This window comes from Mytilus galloprovincialis, chromosome 14 (genome assembly GCF_965363235.1).
Source record: "Mytilus galloprovincialis chromosome 14, xbMytGall1.hap1.1, whole genome shotgun sequence".
Lineage (NCBI taxonomy): Eukaryota > Metazoa > Mollusca > Bivalvia > Mytilida > Mytilidae > Mytilus > Mytilus galloprovincialis.
Window position 1 is genome coordinate 6,301,990 of NC_134851.1, and position 17,950 is coordinate 6,319,939.

Consider the following 17,950-nt stretch of genomic DNA (forward strand, 5'->3'; position numbering starts at 1 on the left):
TTGTTCCAAACCTGATTATGACTTTGATGTAGAATTGTCTGATTGGCGCACATACATGTACCACATCTGAATATTCAATTATTTCTTGGTGAACAGAGTAAACACTTCATAAAAGAAATGTCAAAGTGCAAGTGATAAATCCAGTTTTAATATTATCAAAGCCTATTATTCTATATTTACAAAAAACATTATAATCGCTCGCCTTTACGTTTTGAGCTTGGCCTCAAACATTTGCCAAATTAATTATTTTTTTATAAAAAATTTCAAATCGATCGCTCGCCCCAATTTTTAGAGTTAAAAAATCCGTAGAACAAGACATTAAATTGATGTGGCCTTGTAATACATATTATATTCTTTCTGAAAGTTATATAGTGTTGTGTTCTTTTTTAATGATTAATTTCTTTTCTCATGTGAAGACTCGAAAGGTTAACGATAGGTGTCGTGAAAAGATTGTTTCTTAATTGGTATTGATGGAAGTTCTTGATCAGCTTCTCTTCGAAGTATACTAGGGCCAAATCAGTTTTACAATACGATATAACAGAACACTCTCTATTTTAACACGTCTTTGTTATTAAACTTTGAACGTTACAAAAATAGAATGTAGGCAAAACATCACTTCGAACGCAATAGGCTGATCCGACATGTTCAATATTGTAATCAGTACTTAAAATAACCAGTTACAGTGTTAGTTGAGGAAAGTAACGAAAGCGTTAACTATTACTTTTATAGTTTGAACAGAGGGTGCGTGATCTGTGTATTTATGACAATGTTCTGGGTGCAAATCTGCTTGGTATTAACTCTATACGAATAGTGTTGATAAACAGAAGTAAAAGCTATGAAGTTCATGTCAGGTGGTACAACTAATCTTTTCCCTGTATATCATCAGCTCAATAGTCAGCACTTCTGTGGTGACGTGAATTATCATTGATATGGTCATAGTTATGAATTAAATGTAAACAAAGCATAGATTTTTGAAATATTAAGGATTTTCTACTCCAGGAATAGATTACCTAAGCTTTATTTGGCAAACTTTTAGGAATATCTGGTCCTCAATGCTCTTCAACTACGTTCTTATTTTTGCCTTATTAATATTTCTTATTCGAATGTCCCTGATGGGTCTTTTTCAGACGTAATGCACGTATTGCGTACAAAACTTCAATCCTTGTATCTATGATAAGTCTATTTAATCATGTTGTAATTCCTTCATATGCGTTATCTTTTATAGAACTGTTGCAGATGAATTGACGCTACATGTGATAAACTGCTATTAACATGTAAATGATATGAAATCCATTTGCATTCAAAACATACCAATTGTTAAAAAAGCTTTTGACAGTTAAAATAAAAAAAAAATAATACAATGTTAGTAATGCATTGTGTGGGTTACTAGTTGTCTTGGATTCCCGTTCACATCAGTATCATGTTGTACATGTGGAGTAACCTTGACATCACTGTACTTTAAATTTTTCCCAAAGAAAACGTCATTTGGGGGAAATCCGACTTTTTGATGGTATACACAGTATCCAATCGACTGAAATAGAAACAAAAGATTAGTAAAATAACAAATATTAACGATTTTTATCTTTGTATTGGATGCCTTACTTCACAAACATCGACTTAATGTTTTTCGAGTTCTTCCACAATAAACTGACTCTGTTAATCAGGTGTGATACTTTAAAATTTTCTAATGATTTACTTCATTATGCTAAAAGAAATAAAAATGTGTTCGACTACAGTAAAAATGAAAAATCCATTCCAAAGGTAGAAATATCGTGTTTGAGTAAAAAGGTTTATTTTTGAATACCGAACTCCAAGGAAAACTCATAACGGAAAATACCCTATCAAATGGCAAAATCAAAAGCCCAAACACATGAAACGAATGGAAAACAACTGTCATATTCCTGACTTGGTACAGGCATTTCCTTAACTAGGAAATGAAGGATTAAACCTGGTTTTAAAGGCTAGCTAAACTTCTCTCTTGTATGACAGTCGCATATAACTTCATTATATTGACAACAATATGGGAACAAAACGAACAGAAATAATAGGAAAACAATTCTAAAAAAAGGGGTGCAGCAGTAAACTTTGTATTATAATCTTAATCACAATAAAAACAAACAAATATGTCAACAAAGAAAACCAAAAATGGCATACAGGCAAAGCACATAAAAAAAAATTACCATAGTACAATAAGTTGAAAGTATATGTAGCTAGCCACGCCAAAAGCATGACATCAAAATTGAACTAAACAGTAAAGGTTGATAATTTAAAAGAAAAATAAAAGTCTGAATAGTTGCTGCATGCTTATGAATACCGAATAAGTTGGAAAATGTATATCCCATATGAAGGTGAAGTTGGTATATTGCTACTAAGGTGGGGAAAATTGATAATTTCAAAATTATGTTTGTCATAGAGTTTGGTACTGAGATGACCGTGTCAAATTCGAGGTATAAGTCTAAAGATGAGACCGAGGAATTCGTGTCTGTTGTGTCATTAAGTTATAGTTCTGGGGATATATGAATGTTACTCAATCAGTGAAGTTTGGATTGTTCATGGAAAGAACATCATCAATATATTTAAATATGTGAAATTAAATGTCCTGACTTCTTACAGTAGACGAGATTCATTCAAGTTTCCTATTCTCAACTTTCCATTTACTCATTATGACTGTCTAACTAAAGTTCAAGATATGTATAAACTGATCATAGATACCAGACCTGACATGTTTTACGTCGGACACGCTTTTCGTTTTCAAAAGACTCATCAGGGACTCTCGAATCAAAAACCAATAAAAAGGCAATATCAAAGATGAAGAGGCAAACTTAATTGTATATGTGGTATCCTTCAACTCAAAGTTCCAGGGAAGTCATGCGTTCAACATCGTAACCAAATGTTTTATTATTAAGAGTGAAAAAGCAGGAAGCCAAGTTAAAATTTAATGTTGGTTTATTTGTGTCCTTACTGAGTCCTGAGACACGCCTGTATAAGGTTTGCCTAAAACGAATAACGAAATAAGTCGGCAAAAAGAGATTTACAGTTGGTATCCACAGAAATGCCGATTTTTTTATTTATAAACACGCCTTCCAAATGTACACTTACGTAGTTTAGATATCTAGTGCAGATAAGTAAGATCACGATCTTTATTTTTGGTTGAAATACCAACATAGAAACATACCTATAATCATTCAGAACTATCTCACAGGTAAAGTACTGACGTTAGAGTAAATTCAGAGGTCTCAAATGAATTGTCACGCCTTTGTCTTTATTAAGACATTTATGTAATGTGATTTACAAAAAAATATTTTGTCTTGTCTACGCAAATAAACATATTTGTAATGGATGTCGGTCAAATGTAAAGCAGTAAATGGGTATTTATAGATAAATGAAACATGAATGTTTATAGGGCAATTAATTTATTTCATATTAATGAGTATCAACAAACTTACAGACATTGGACAGTTACGAACTTCATGTTGCGAGGTTACAAGTGTGTTGTCCTTTCTTCAACATCGGATAGAGGTATAACAGCAAAACATTAAAGGACATAAAAACACGAACTCTAAAGCTTAGTTGTAAAAAAACTAGACTCACCAGATCGGCACAATTCACAAAAAATACCATAAAAAAGACTAAAGACACACAGTACCGTAATTAGACTACTTCCAGCAACTAAATATAAACAAAGAAGGTGTGATATGATTGCCAATGAGACAACTCTACACAAGAAACCAAAATGACAAAGAAATAAACAACTATAGGTCACCGTACGGCCTTTAACAATGAGCAAAGCCCATACCACATAGTCAACTATAAAAGGCCCTGAAATGACAATGTAAAACAATTCAAACGAGAAAACAAACGGCCTTCTTTATATAAAGAATGAACGAAACACAAATATGTAGCACATAATCAAATGACAACCACTGAATTATATGTGACGCATAAAATTTTCTGACGTCAGACACACAAATCAATGAATGTGTTTGTAGATAGATGTTTTTGTGTTCTGTTAAATTGTTCCTTTTAAAATTGTTATACGATAAATTCTATATATAACTTTGGACTATTTTCAATCTCGGTCTATTTCTGAAATTTATTCTTACCTACTTTTAATTTTTAACCCTATATGCTAAGATTACCTATGTAAATTTAAAAATTGTTTGTATGCACATTGAGCGACAAATCTATGTGACGTATAAAATTTTCTGACGTCAGACACACAAATCAATAAATGTGTTTGTAGATAGATGTTTTTGTGTTCTGTTAAATTGTTCCTTTTAAAATTGTTATACGATGATGACTGATGTACCCATATTTGGACTATTTTATTTATTGTGTCTGTTTAGTTAACGCATCAATTTAAATATAACGGAATTTGATGAGACTGTCATCAAAGTGAGAGGTTTAGCGCTATAAAACCAGGTTTAATCCACCATTTTCTACATTTGAAAATGCCTGTACAAAGTCAGGAATATGACAGTTCTTGTCCATTCGTTTTTTATGCGTTTTGTTATTTGATTTTGCCATGTGATTATGGACTTTCCGAATTGATTTTCCTCTAAGTTCAGTATTTTTGTGATTTTACTTTTTACAGGCTCCTCACTTGGAACAGGCACATACATACAAAATGTGGCGGGGTTAAGCATGTTAGGGGGATCCAAACCCTCCCCTAACTTGGGACAGTGGTATAACAGTACAACATAAGAACTATAAAAATCAGTTGAAAAAGGCGTAACTCCTCAGATGTACAATCATACCAGTGAACGTATGCTAAGCCTAAGCAAGTTCAAACCCAATGACAACATATACATTGCCCATGTGTCCGGACACAAATCTCAATCTGTTATGCAGGATTATTGTAATTTCATCTGACACTAAATATATTTGTACTTCCTCATTACACATTTTGAGTGTAATACAAAAAGTGAATTAAAAAAAGTTAAGTAAGATTATGTATTATAAAACAACAAGTTGAAATGTGCTTTTAGTTGTCAAAAATGTATACTTTTTAAGCATATTCCTAATACTATAATTTCAAATTTTTTTGTAAAATGTTCGTCTATAATATAATGAACTTTATGATTCCAACATTTAATAGTGCAACAAGATAATTTAGTGGTTATGTGAGATCACCCTCGATATTGCTTTACTAAGACAAGTATTCACATCCGTAGTTTAATTACGAAAGACAATGGATAAGAGTAAGGTCGTTAAAAAGATACCATTTCCCTAATAGCACATATTATCTTTTTAACGAACATAAGATAATGCATTGTATCTCAAACACATAACTACATACTTTCACAATCCCGAAAACGCCAGTTATAACACTTGGAACAAATCCATTGATCTGCTTTATATCCTCCGCTGATAATGGCGAAGCTGCCAATATGATTGCAGAGATTATTGACACAATACCTAAAATTAGATTCAAGTAGAAATTAGATCCGATTCTATGAATTATACTTGAGCATTATCGATACATGACATAAGCATTGTTTATTGTTACCAAAAATAATAAAAAGTCTCAACATTTGTTTTCCTCTCGGTCCGCTAAATAATGACTGTTGATTTTTTCATTGTTTATGGACTATCCTTTTGGCGAGCCTTCGACTTTTGTCGAAAAAGCTGGACATAGCGATCCTACATTCCGTCGTCGTCGTCGTCGTCGTCTTCAAATATTCTCTCTGTGGTTAGAGTTTTTTGAAACTTTAATAACTTTCTTAAACTTAACTTGATTTCTACTAAACTTGGACAGAGGCTTGTCTTTGATCATAAGAGAGCATCCAGAACTAATGTTTGTAAACAATAATCTGTTTTCCCGTTTTTTACTTATAAATGGGCTTAGTTTTTCTCCGTGGATATCTTGGATTTCTAGCAAACTTGGACAAGAAGCTTGTTAATGATCATTAGATAGTATTCAGAAGTATTTTTTTTTACAAAATTATGTCCTGTTCTTCCGTATATCATTTATATAAAATGGACTTAGTTTTTCTTCCAGTTAACATAACAGTCTACAATAAAGGTTTTTAAAACATTTATTAGATTAATAAACCATCCTAGATTTTTACCAAACTTGGACAGAGGCTTCTTATAATCAAAAGATAATATCTGGAGGCGATTTTTTAATCATTTTTTACTAACTTTTGTTGAGCCTGGGACCTACAGCAAATTATAACTGTGACTACTGCCAGATCTGTACGTTTTGTCTATTATATTTTCTTGTTGTATATGCTCTGTATTGATCTGAAGAGATCTGACCTTCTCAATGGGATTTTACAGTGTTTTATTATGTGGTAATATTAAGCCATTTTTCCAGCTAAAGGGAAGAGTACTGCGCCAGAAATTTGTTTTAATCTTGCCACATTCTGTATGTGTCTGTCCCAAGTCAGGAGCCTGCAATTCATTGGTTTTCGTTTGTTCTTCTTTAAAAGTATTTATGATCTTTTCAACTTTTGTATTTGAGCTTCACTGATGATTCTTTTGTATACCAAACGCGCGTCTGGCATACACATTTAATATTAATCCTAATATCTAAGAGAGACGGATTTATAAAAGTTTTTCCAAACTTAGTTCCGAATCCCATATTTGAACTGTATGTAACATTGTAATATTTATCATGTATGTGTTCATTAATAAATATTGTGTAAACTAATATCTAAGACTTGTTCATTAATTGTACAATTAATATATCTATTTTTTTTTATTAGGTTTGACCAGTCCTTATGAAGATAAATCAGGGAAAAGCGCCTCGAACTCACGAAATCAATGTGTCTTTTCATTTAGATTAATCAGCCAAAATAATGTTTTCTTAATTATCAATTCATATCAGTACAAGCTGCCTACCTAGCATATTTAGGAAACAGTGCCAGACATGCAATTTATATGCAGTTGTCAATAACTTAATTACAATATATCGAGTAAGGTAAATTAATCAGTTGCTAGACTTTTTTTTGTTTGGGTCAAGTGTATACCATACCTGCGAATTAATTTCATCTATTGGTCAGACAAGCGTAAACAGTATCATAAAATGTTAACTTCGTCATATTTATCGGATTTTGATTGAATAATGACCGTATATCATCAACCATACACGCAGGAGTTGCTACCCATTACCCCAAGGCGCTTTATGCGTGTTTCTCGTAGTTTTGTTGTTAGTACCTAGATTTTTTGAAATATTAAGGATTTCCTACTCCAGGAATAGATTACCTAAGATTTTTTTGGCAAAACTTTTAGGAATATCTGGTCCTCAAAGCTCTTCAATTTCGTAATGTATTTGGCCTCTTTAACTTTTTTGGATTCGAGCGTCACTGATGAGTCTTTTGTAGACGAAACGCGCGTCTGGCGTATATACAAAATTTAGTCCTGGTATCTATGATGACTATATTTACTACCACTGGGTCGATGCCACTGCTGGTGAAGATTTATTTCTCCGAGGGTATCACCAGCCCAGTAGTCATCACGTTTGTGCTGACAAGAATTATCATTGATATGGTTATATTTATAAATTTACTGTTCACAAAATTTTGATTTTTTTAAATACTAAGGCTTTTCTACCTCAGGCATAGATAATTACCTTAGCTGTATTTGGCAAAACTTTTGGGAATTTTGGTCCTCAAAGCTCTTCAACTTCGTACTTTATTTGGCCTCTTTAACTTTTTTGGATTCGAGCGTCACTGATGAGTCTTTTGTAGATGAAACGCGCGTCTGGTGTATATTCAAAATTTAGTCCTGGTATATATGATGAGTTTATTGGCTACCACTTACATAATGAAAGCGACTACTGACCTAGTTATGCAAATGACCCACGTTGATGTCACGTCGTCTATGACATAACGCTTGAGACATTGAGCGCAAAATTTGATTAATTCTTCTTTCTCTAGATTTGAAACGGTTTATATTTGACTACCTGTAGGGTTGTACCGGTACAAGTTTGTCACATTAAACACATGATTAAATTTCAATCACACATGTTTGAATAAAAATAGTATAAAATAAATTTTAGAAAGGTTAGTTATAAATTATGACAGTACCGAAGTACTGAATATTGAGCTGATAATACCCTCGGAGACTGATCGTCCTACAGCAGAGGTATCGACCCAGTGCCGTAAAAAATGAAAACAAAACGTTTCATAATTTCATGCGGCCGAAGCGCTTTTCTGGATTTACCTTTATTAGGAACGATCAAAGCCAAACATTCGAAATTCGAGGATGTACAAATCTGCATCAAGATTCTAGCAGATCAATCAAGAAATGATCCTGTACAACTCGCATTACTTATTAGACTTGAATTTGAGATAGTTTATTAAAAATGATTTGAAAAATTGTTAAGACAATAATTACGAGTCTTTTAATTCATCCAAAAAATTCAAAGTGATCACAACAAAGACTTGGTTTAATTATTTTGTTGTTACGAACCAGCAACTAATATCTTAACAAACCTGAAATTGCTTCAAGTGCAATCCAATTCAATCCGCATGTCGAACAAGCTGAACTCCAGGAATCATAGCAATATTTTACACAAATGCGTTCTGCACAGCATAAAATTCGGCTACACAAAGCAACCAAAGCAGCGATCTGTAGAATTAGGCAAACGATTTGCATCCAACCGAATGCTTCATAAGCGTCTTTAGCTGAATTATATAAATATGTATTATAGTTACATGCCTTCTTTTACTTTTAATTATGATGTATTATAATGAACATGGTACAAAAAGGTGTCTTTAGTAATGAAATCAGGTTGCAATGTAGGTATATTTATATAGCTCTTATAAGTGTATTACTGATTACAAGTATATAGTTATTCAGAACGATTAACGTCATATTATTCAGATATTAACCGCTATAAATCGCATGGTGAACAGTCAATGCTTATAATGAATAACGAAACAAAACGATAACAGTCATTATTTGACACCACAAGAATACAAAAAAGATGTTCAGTCTGAAAATAAGAAGAAGCAGAATAATTTCCAATTAGACAATTATCCACCATAGACCAACTACAGATCCCTGCAAGGCCTCTAACACTATAGTCCATACTGTATCGAGTGCTATCAAATACCTCTAAAAGACAAAATGTAATGCAATTCATGCAAGAAAACAATTGGCCAGATTTATGCTGGTGGACGTTTCGTCCCCGGGGGTATCACCAGCCCAGTATTCAACACTTCGGTGTTGACATGAACATCAATAATGTGGTCATTTTAATAAATTTCCTGTTACAAAACTTTGAATTTTTCGAAAAACTAAGGATTGTCTTATCCCAGGCGTAGATTAACTTAGCCGTATTTGGCACAACTTTTTGGAATTTTGGATCCTCAATGCTCTTCAACTTTGTACTTGTTTGGCTTTATAAATATTTTGATATGAGCGTCACTGATGAGTCTTATGAAGACGAAACGCGCGTCTGGCGTACTAAATTATAATCCTGGTACCTTTGATAACTATTTACACCACTGGGTCGATGCCACTGCTGGTGGACGTTTGGTCTCCGAGGGTATCACCAGCCAAGTAGTGTTATGAATATCAATAATGTGGTCATTTTAATAAATTTCCTGTCACAAAACTTTGAATTTTTCGAAAAATTAAGGATTTTCTTAACCCAGGCATAGATTACCTTATCCGTATTTGGCACAACTTTTTTTTGAATTTTGGATCCTCAATGCTCTTCAACTTTGTACTTGTTTGACTTTATAAATATTTTGATATGAGCGTCACTGATGAGTCTTTTGAAGACGAAACGCGCGTCTGGTGTACTAAATTATAAACCTGGTACCTTTGATAACTATTATGTAAAAACAACAAATGAAACTCAAATAACAGCTTGCATTGAACACAATCAACTTTATTACAAGCTCCTGATTTAGAGTGGGAACATTAAATATATATGATGTGGTTTTAACATGATTGCTAGCAGTAAATACCCTCGCTAAACTGGGAGACTGATGTAACAACCTAACACAACAATCAAACTTTATAAATGAGTTGATTTTTTGTCGTGTTTATGAGGAAACATTGGGTGAATCAACACATCAAGAAGATGATACGTAAAAAAGAACGACTATATAAAGTTGCAAAGAAATACCAAACTAAAGACCACTGGGATAAATTCAAGCAATATAGAAAAGCAGTAAAGACAGAACTTCCTTTATCACATAAGAAGTATATATTTGATATGTTAGAAGTAAGCCCATCAACATCCGAAGGTTTATCAAACACACAATACCAATGCAGAATAGGGGAAAAGTACTGGAAATATATCATATCTAAAAAGAGAGAAACCGTGGGAGTATCAACACTCAAAGTTAATGGAGAAACAATAGAAAACAGTAAATGAAAGGCAGAAGCACGTAATGCACAATTTCAATCAGTATTCACGATTGAAGAGTTTGATAGCTTTCCCATTATAACTGAAAATGAAACATAAAAAATACCAAATCTACATCATTACAGAGGGATTAACCAAACTAATAAAAGGAGTGAATCCAAGCAAGGCAAATGGTTCAGACAATATAAAAATGTAGAATATTGAAAGAGTGGCAGAGTCAATATCATCATATTTACAGGTAATCTTCACCAGAACACTGAAAGATCAAAGTGTACTACAAGACTGGCTAATTGCAAATGTCATCGCACTTTTCAAGAAAGGGGATAAGAGTCAACCAGTCAACTATCGCCCAGTATCCTTGACATTATTCCAATCTAAAATAATGGAACATATTATATTCAAACACATAATGAACCATAACATACTTGTGGACTTCCAGCATGGTTTCAGAAGAAAACGATCGTGTGACTCATAACTATTCATAATAGCCTAGGACATAACTAGAAATCTGGACAATAATCAACAGGTAGATATGCTTATATCAGACTTTAGTAAAGCATTTGACATAATACCACACCAGCGTTTGTTGAAGAAACTTGCATCATATGGTATAGATGGAAACATAATTGCATGATTAGAAGCGTGGTTGACATAAAGAGAACAACAAGTCACACTGGAAGAGGAAAGATCAAATACTGCTAAAGTAACTTCTGGCGTGCCACAGGGATCAGTTTTAGGACCATTGTTGTTTCTCCTATACATAAACGACATAGGGAACGACATAACATCAAAACTTTGCCTGTTTGCAGATGACAGACTACTTTACCTATCAATATCAACAAAGGACGACTGCAAACATCTACAAGAAGATCTCGACAAAATGGTAAAATGGATCAAATTTGGCAAATGATATTCAATCCTTCAAAATGATATGTCCTTACAATAACCAAAAAAAAAGCAAACCATCAACTTCAATCACAACATCAATGGACATATCCTTGAATCGGTCGCATCAAACCCATACCTAGGAGCTGAACTCACCAACACAATGTCATCGGACAAACAAGTTAACAAAGTCGTCACAAAGGGAAACAGAGCACTAGGCTTCATACGAAGAAATGTTGGATCTTATCCAAAGGGAGTCAAGAAACAAGCATAGCTTTCCCTTGTCCGACCTCACCTTAAATACGCTTGCAGCTCGTGCGACCCCCACCTACAAAAACATATAAACTAGATTGAGATGGTCCAGCGCCGTGCAACACGCTTTATCAAAAGCAACTACTTAAGAGAGCCCGGTACAGTAACAACTCTTCTAGATGAATTGAAACTAACACCACTAGAAACTAGAAGAAAAATAGCACGTATAACGCTCTTTCATACAGCCATCCATGAAAAAGTTGCTATAACTATTCCATCGCACATTTTAAAACCAAGAAGAGCTTCGAGACTCAATCAACCAAACACTAAAAGATAAGTTTAAATCAGGCAAAACAAAGATATTTGCAAATTCAGCTTTTTCCCTAGGACCATCAGAGACTGGAATAAATTTTGAGCACACTTTGGAACTATTGTTTGTAAATGTCATATAGAAATGAAATATAGGTTATTGTCATGTTGGAAGACGTCAAATTTAAATTTATACTTGAGTGATGGGTCAAAATACCCTTTTCGAATGAAGATATAGCTGTGCTATGTCGTAGATGTAGATGTAGGATATACAATGTTGACTTCTGTACAATTTTACCTATTGTGTCTGTTTGTTTTTTCACGCATCGTTGTCAATATAAAGAAATGCGATGCGACTGTTATACAAGTGAGAGATTTGGAAAGCTATAAAACAAGGTTCAATCCACCATTTTATATATAAGAAAATGCCTGTACAATGTCAGGAATATGACAGTTGTAATCCATTCATTTAATGTGTTTGAGGTTTTGAATTTGTCATTTCATAAGGGACTTTCCTTTTTGAATTTTCCTCGGAGTTCAGTATTTTTGTCAATTTACTTTTTGGAAAGCGCTCGACTCTTTAGATTGGCATGAACACGCAACAAAAACAGGAGAAGAGTTAATGCATCTGCAATCATACCACATCTTTTATTATACAAAATCACAAAAAAAATATATAAAGATCGATTTGTGAATACTCACCGTTATTACCAATGTTATTTCGGGCGGAGCCTACGTTTAAATTGTTTAAGGACAGCCTTTTTGAGTATGTGTGTCAAATAAAGCTATAATATATCTAATTATGTATCTGTACTACATTTTGTTAATCAGAGAACGAGTCTATATAACACCTATTTTGGAATTGCAATACTGTACAACATTTTCTATTCCTATTGATAACTCGTTCCTGTCTGGTGGAATAAGCCTCCCAATGAATAAATTAAACTTCTTTTTGGATATTTATCCAAGATATTCTCCGACAACCCCATACAACATCAGGTGTATATATTAAACAATATATGTATAATTCTAGATGTTTTAAAAAAAAACTTTAAATGGAAGTAATTATAATACAGCTGAAAGATATGTATAAATTAGAGAGTATGTAGCTGTAAAAAATGAATTTGACAAAGTACAACTGTTATCGAATACAAGCTAATGCTTATTATTGTGATAATTATTTATACAACTATTTACTTATATTTTTTTTTAAATACTATTGTCATGGTATGTCTGTAATATGTGTTGCTGCTATTACAAAAGAAATATATAAAGTTGATTTTCAAATATCTTTCAATATAAATATGTTACATTTACCATTTTCTTATAATAATGACATTGTATGTATATTACATGTATTATATTGTATGTATGCAATGTTATGTTTTAACTGTTGGAAATAAGAAAATCAAAAGTGAAAATATAGGCATGAAGATAGAAATAAACGCAGATTAGCTAAATTATTTGTCGTATAGGATCGTAGGATGCAATCACAGAAATAAACATGCTGTATATAATAGTAATATCTAGACTTGTATAATTTTTTTCGTTTGGGCTTGTATTATATTTTCCCTCGGGTTTATATGATCCGGTCATCATAGTTCGATTCTTCAAAATTCAATAATCTATCCTTTTTTTAGGTAAACTATATGGCCTTCCAAATACTGTTTCGATCCCTAAAATCACTGAAGAGACATTAATTGTCGAAATCTGGTTATGATGTAAAAAGAAAATGCACCTCATGTTTGCGGTTTACCATCTTTTCCACAAGTTTATTGCTTTCTGTTTAATAATAAAATTACTATTAGGATCCATAAGTGATCGATTTATTTGGCAATCGTCAATGGCAGTCAGCAGGGTTTAAGAACATCCGTTGTTCGACCAATTAGTCAAATACGTTTTGTTAAAATATACTTTTTCACTGTTTTTGGTCTTTTGGATAATGTTGTTATTGCTGTATTTAGATCCCTCTACCGAGATATTTGTTTTACATGCACACGTATAAAAATTGCGGTTACTATCCAATGCAACTATAGGTATAAACGTTGTTTTCAATTTAGACTTGTTTATAAAAATAATATTAACATATATGATAGAATGAAAAGTTACATACTTATATATGATATAATTAGCCTATTCCTTACATTTAAATACTCTAATATGAAAGAGGTAGACATTTTAAGTAATAATGCTAAGCTATAGTTTATTGTGTTACAAACCAATTTGCCTTTGAATGTTTGATCATTGCATTTACAAAATGTGTTTTCGATCAATCTTTGGATTCACAACTGGACCCTAGTGTAAATGTAAGTCTGAAGCACTAGTTGCACTCTCTTATTTTACCACCTCCTTAAAGTTGGCTCTGTCGTCAATTGGTTTATCTCCGTGATTTAAGGATTAAAGTCGAATGCGTTTATGGAATTTTTAAGGATTTTAAGATAGTAATTACAGTTTATTCCTCAGCTGTGTTTGGTCGGTATTGCCTCCCGAAACGTTTATCATCTTTATTAGTAAATTGTATTCTTCTCTTTTAAATCAGTATTGTCTACCAAAACGTTAATATGATCCTAGTTATAAAATGATATGCTTCTGGTTTGGATGAGTAATGACTGCCAAAACGTTTATTTCATACAATTATAACTATATGTTGATTTGTCGAGGAAGAGACGTTGTTCTTTGGTTTACGTTTAATATTGTAATGAGAAATGGTGATTTTAAATTTATGATGATAATTGTAGGTTTATAATTATATAACTTTGCCTTTTGTAAATGTAAATTATATATATGTGTCTGGATTGAGTTAATATTACCTGCCCTCACATTATGAAGACTGTCAATGTTAACATTTGATAGTCTACTATTGTATTGTTTTTATTTAATTGTATGGCTCAGTTTAACTTCCTGTATGTATACACACATTGTTTTAGATCATGTTATGTTTGTTAGCGTTGCCTATATAATTGAAATAAATTTTGCATTTTTTTTAAATTACATATATTAAACGACATGATGCTTTATCCTAATGTTGTAATTTAATGCTAGAGTCTTTAGAGGGTAAAATATAAAAAGCAAAGTTATTATATTTACCTAATTTGGTAAATATTTAAAATAATATTTCTCTTTCGAGAAAGATATTAGAGTATGTGTTAATAACTATAAGAATTTTCTAGGTTTAAAATTTACATCTCATGGACTTTAACCCAAGCTAAAGAAGAATTATACAAACAATTACTTAAAACCGTTTTTTAGATTTCAAATATATTTTTCGTTTTCTAATCAAAGTATTTCAACTCAGTTAAGACCATACAATAAAAATCTTGTGTTATGTATGGCATTGAAATTACAGGTTCAAAACTAGCTCTGCAGCATGTCAGGAAGAAAATGAAATATTTCAATACATTTATAGCAATAATGTGTGGTGTTTTTTTAATCCAATTCTTGATATATATAAGATTTTTTTTCTAATAATAGGAAAGGTACGGAATAATTATCACGACTAAATAATGTATATGCCTTCAATTATTGCAATGTGTGTGTCTGAAGGCTTGAATTGTGTATATACTAGTAATAAATATTACATTTCAATGTATGATACTTGTTTTTAAACTCCTTTTTATAAGAAGGTAAACGGCTGTACCTCACAAAATACTTTGCGAATACACATATAGTGTTAACATATTCTAACCGGGAAAAAAGGCCCTAACTTGAAACATCGTTGATAAGTTTATCCCAAAAAAAACTGTATATGAATGGACTGGTTTTTGATAGACGAACTGGTCAAACCCCGCCCAGTCAAGTGAAATAAATCATATAAGTAATACTGAAAGCTAGTCCAAATCCAATAACAACTAACAAATAAATCATGCCACTTTCAAGAGGAATATGTAACGTCACTATCAATGATTTCTTTTAACACACATCTCATAATTAATCTACTTCGGCAGATCTTTATCGATGTGGACTTCTGTTCGTTTTAGATGGAGCATAACTGATGAGTCTTGTGTTTACTAAACGTGCATTTGACTCACCCTTTACAGTAAATGCAAAAAACATAGCCTTTAACGCTATTATGTTACACAAATGCCAAATTTTAAGTACTGGTTTATAACAGTATTATATCTCATGAATATTTAAAAAAAAACTTACTTTTCTTGATCTATATATGATAATTTAAAATTATCGTATTCAAGGTGCAAAAAGTGTCCTTTTCCCGCCTCCTCCTTAGTATTTTTTTTTTTTTTTTTTTTTTTTTTATATAAATTGAACGTCAATAACTGTGGGCTTTTGAGTTTATCCAATCGAAATATAACTATAAAACCACATTGTAAAAATAAAAATATCGATGTTTGTTTCATTTGCACTGTACCATAATGAAAAATGTTCTGTTCAACATAAACAGTGTACACAAGTCTATACTGCTTATTTCAATTTTTCTTCAATTTTTCTCATGTATAGTTTTAACTACTTGGAAATTCAAAAATTTTATTAAAAAATAAGCCATTGGTTTTTTTTCCTTTCTAATAAAATTAACAAGAAAAATATCAAAGACATATGGAATGAAGAAACCAACAAATTTTACAGTTGTTGTAATACTTGTGGATAAAAGAAACTGTATGTCTTAATTTTCAATAATTAAAAGTTCAATACCAATTTTAGAAATTGATGATGAAATTAGTTAAAAAATAACAATAGTGTTGAAACTTTCTGATGAAATGTTCATATTAGATAGGAACGACAAAAAAATCGAAACAAACATTTATTCGAGACATGATTAAAAAGAATATTTATCCAAAATGTCAAAACAAATGGCAAGAAATGTTTAGGCACAGAATCAATTGGAAAATATAATGGAACAATCCTTAAAAAAGTTAATATCACCAATAAAAGAAAACAACTTCAATGGTAAATGTCATATTACTATCCCAACTAGTTCCATGAAGTATGTGACGCAATTTTGTATCGCATGTCAGCAAGTGGAATGATTCTTTAACAGAATTATCACATTTGTATAATAATACATGTAACATGTTTGAATATCTTATGCTATCTGTATTATTTTGTAAAACGTACTCAGTTATGAAATTCAGCTGTTGTCAATAAAGAAACGGCTTTAAGTGTGCTGTTTAGTTGATTTGCTTAATATATAAACGATACGATTTTACCTGAGTTTTCTTCTGATGAATCATGAGTAGAAACATCTGCACACGGATCACTGTTTGGAACAACAGTACATAAACGTGACATATTCCCATCAATTGACGGGTAAAGACGTGACAATCCATATGACTGAAGTGCAATAAAACCGCCAATAAGTATAAATAAAACAAGAGGAAGCAAACACGTATTATTCTTATTTACTGATACTTCGTTGTTCGACATTATTGTTGAGATTATAATATACTGATAGGGAATACTCCTTAGGTAACCTGCATTAACGGATATTTAATTTGATATTCACTTTTATTATGCAATGTAATTTTTTTGTAAAGCTATTATCAGGTTATATTAAATCTTTATTCCCTTAATGTAATAGGGCTATACAAATAAGAAACTTAATATGCCAGTGATTGTGATGCGCTTCACATCACCCCGTATAACCCCGATACAAATGAATCCGGACGTTGACGCGTTCGAAGCGATAATCAGGACAACATTTGGGATGACAATAACTTTGAATGCCTCTCTAGAACTTATTTGAGTATATATAAATATGTCAATGAGCATTTAAGTATCTTTATTCAATTATACAGTTGTTGTAAGTTTTAGATATTGTATAAAACGTTTGATTAAACTGCTAGATGCAAAACGCACAGACATGGTGCAATTTCATACGGTTTACGATGTAAACAATGCTGAATATCTTTTCGTGCATACACCTTTGAGTATTAATACCTTAAGCAATACTAAATAACTATACATTGAATTACTACGTGCCTTCAAATGTGCCCTAGAACTTAGAATAAACGCAATATCATACAAAATAAATTTTCTCTGACTGTATTGTTCGTTCCACCAAATGTGTCGCGTTCGTTGTGCGTTTTGAAATAATCACTGTACAGTCCGTTGACAAAAACCGTGACAAACACTTTCTTGTCAAGGTTTTCGAGATGGTGTCGGCGACCCCTTTTCTGTATTCTATTGTAAATGTTTATATGTTAACTTAGTCAAAGTAAT

At 32.1% G+C, this 17,950-nt stretch overlaps 1 long non-coding RNA gene across 1 annotated transcript; it reads right to left on the reverse strand.

The window, feature by feature from the left end:
* Nucleotides 1–993: 993 nt before the first annotated feature.
* LOC143059704 (uncharacterized) lies at nt 994–17,145 on the reverse strand. The gene is made up of 4 exons (XR_012973564.1): nt 16,939–17,145; nt 8,442–8,633; nt 5,300–5,418; nt 994–1,531 (listed from the first exon to the last, which is right to left on the reverse strand). It is a non-coding gene; the product is annotated as an uncharacterized LOC143059704 (long non-coding RNA).
* Nucleotides 17,146–17,950: the final 805 nt, after the last annotated feature.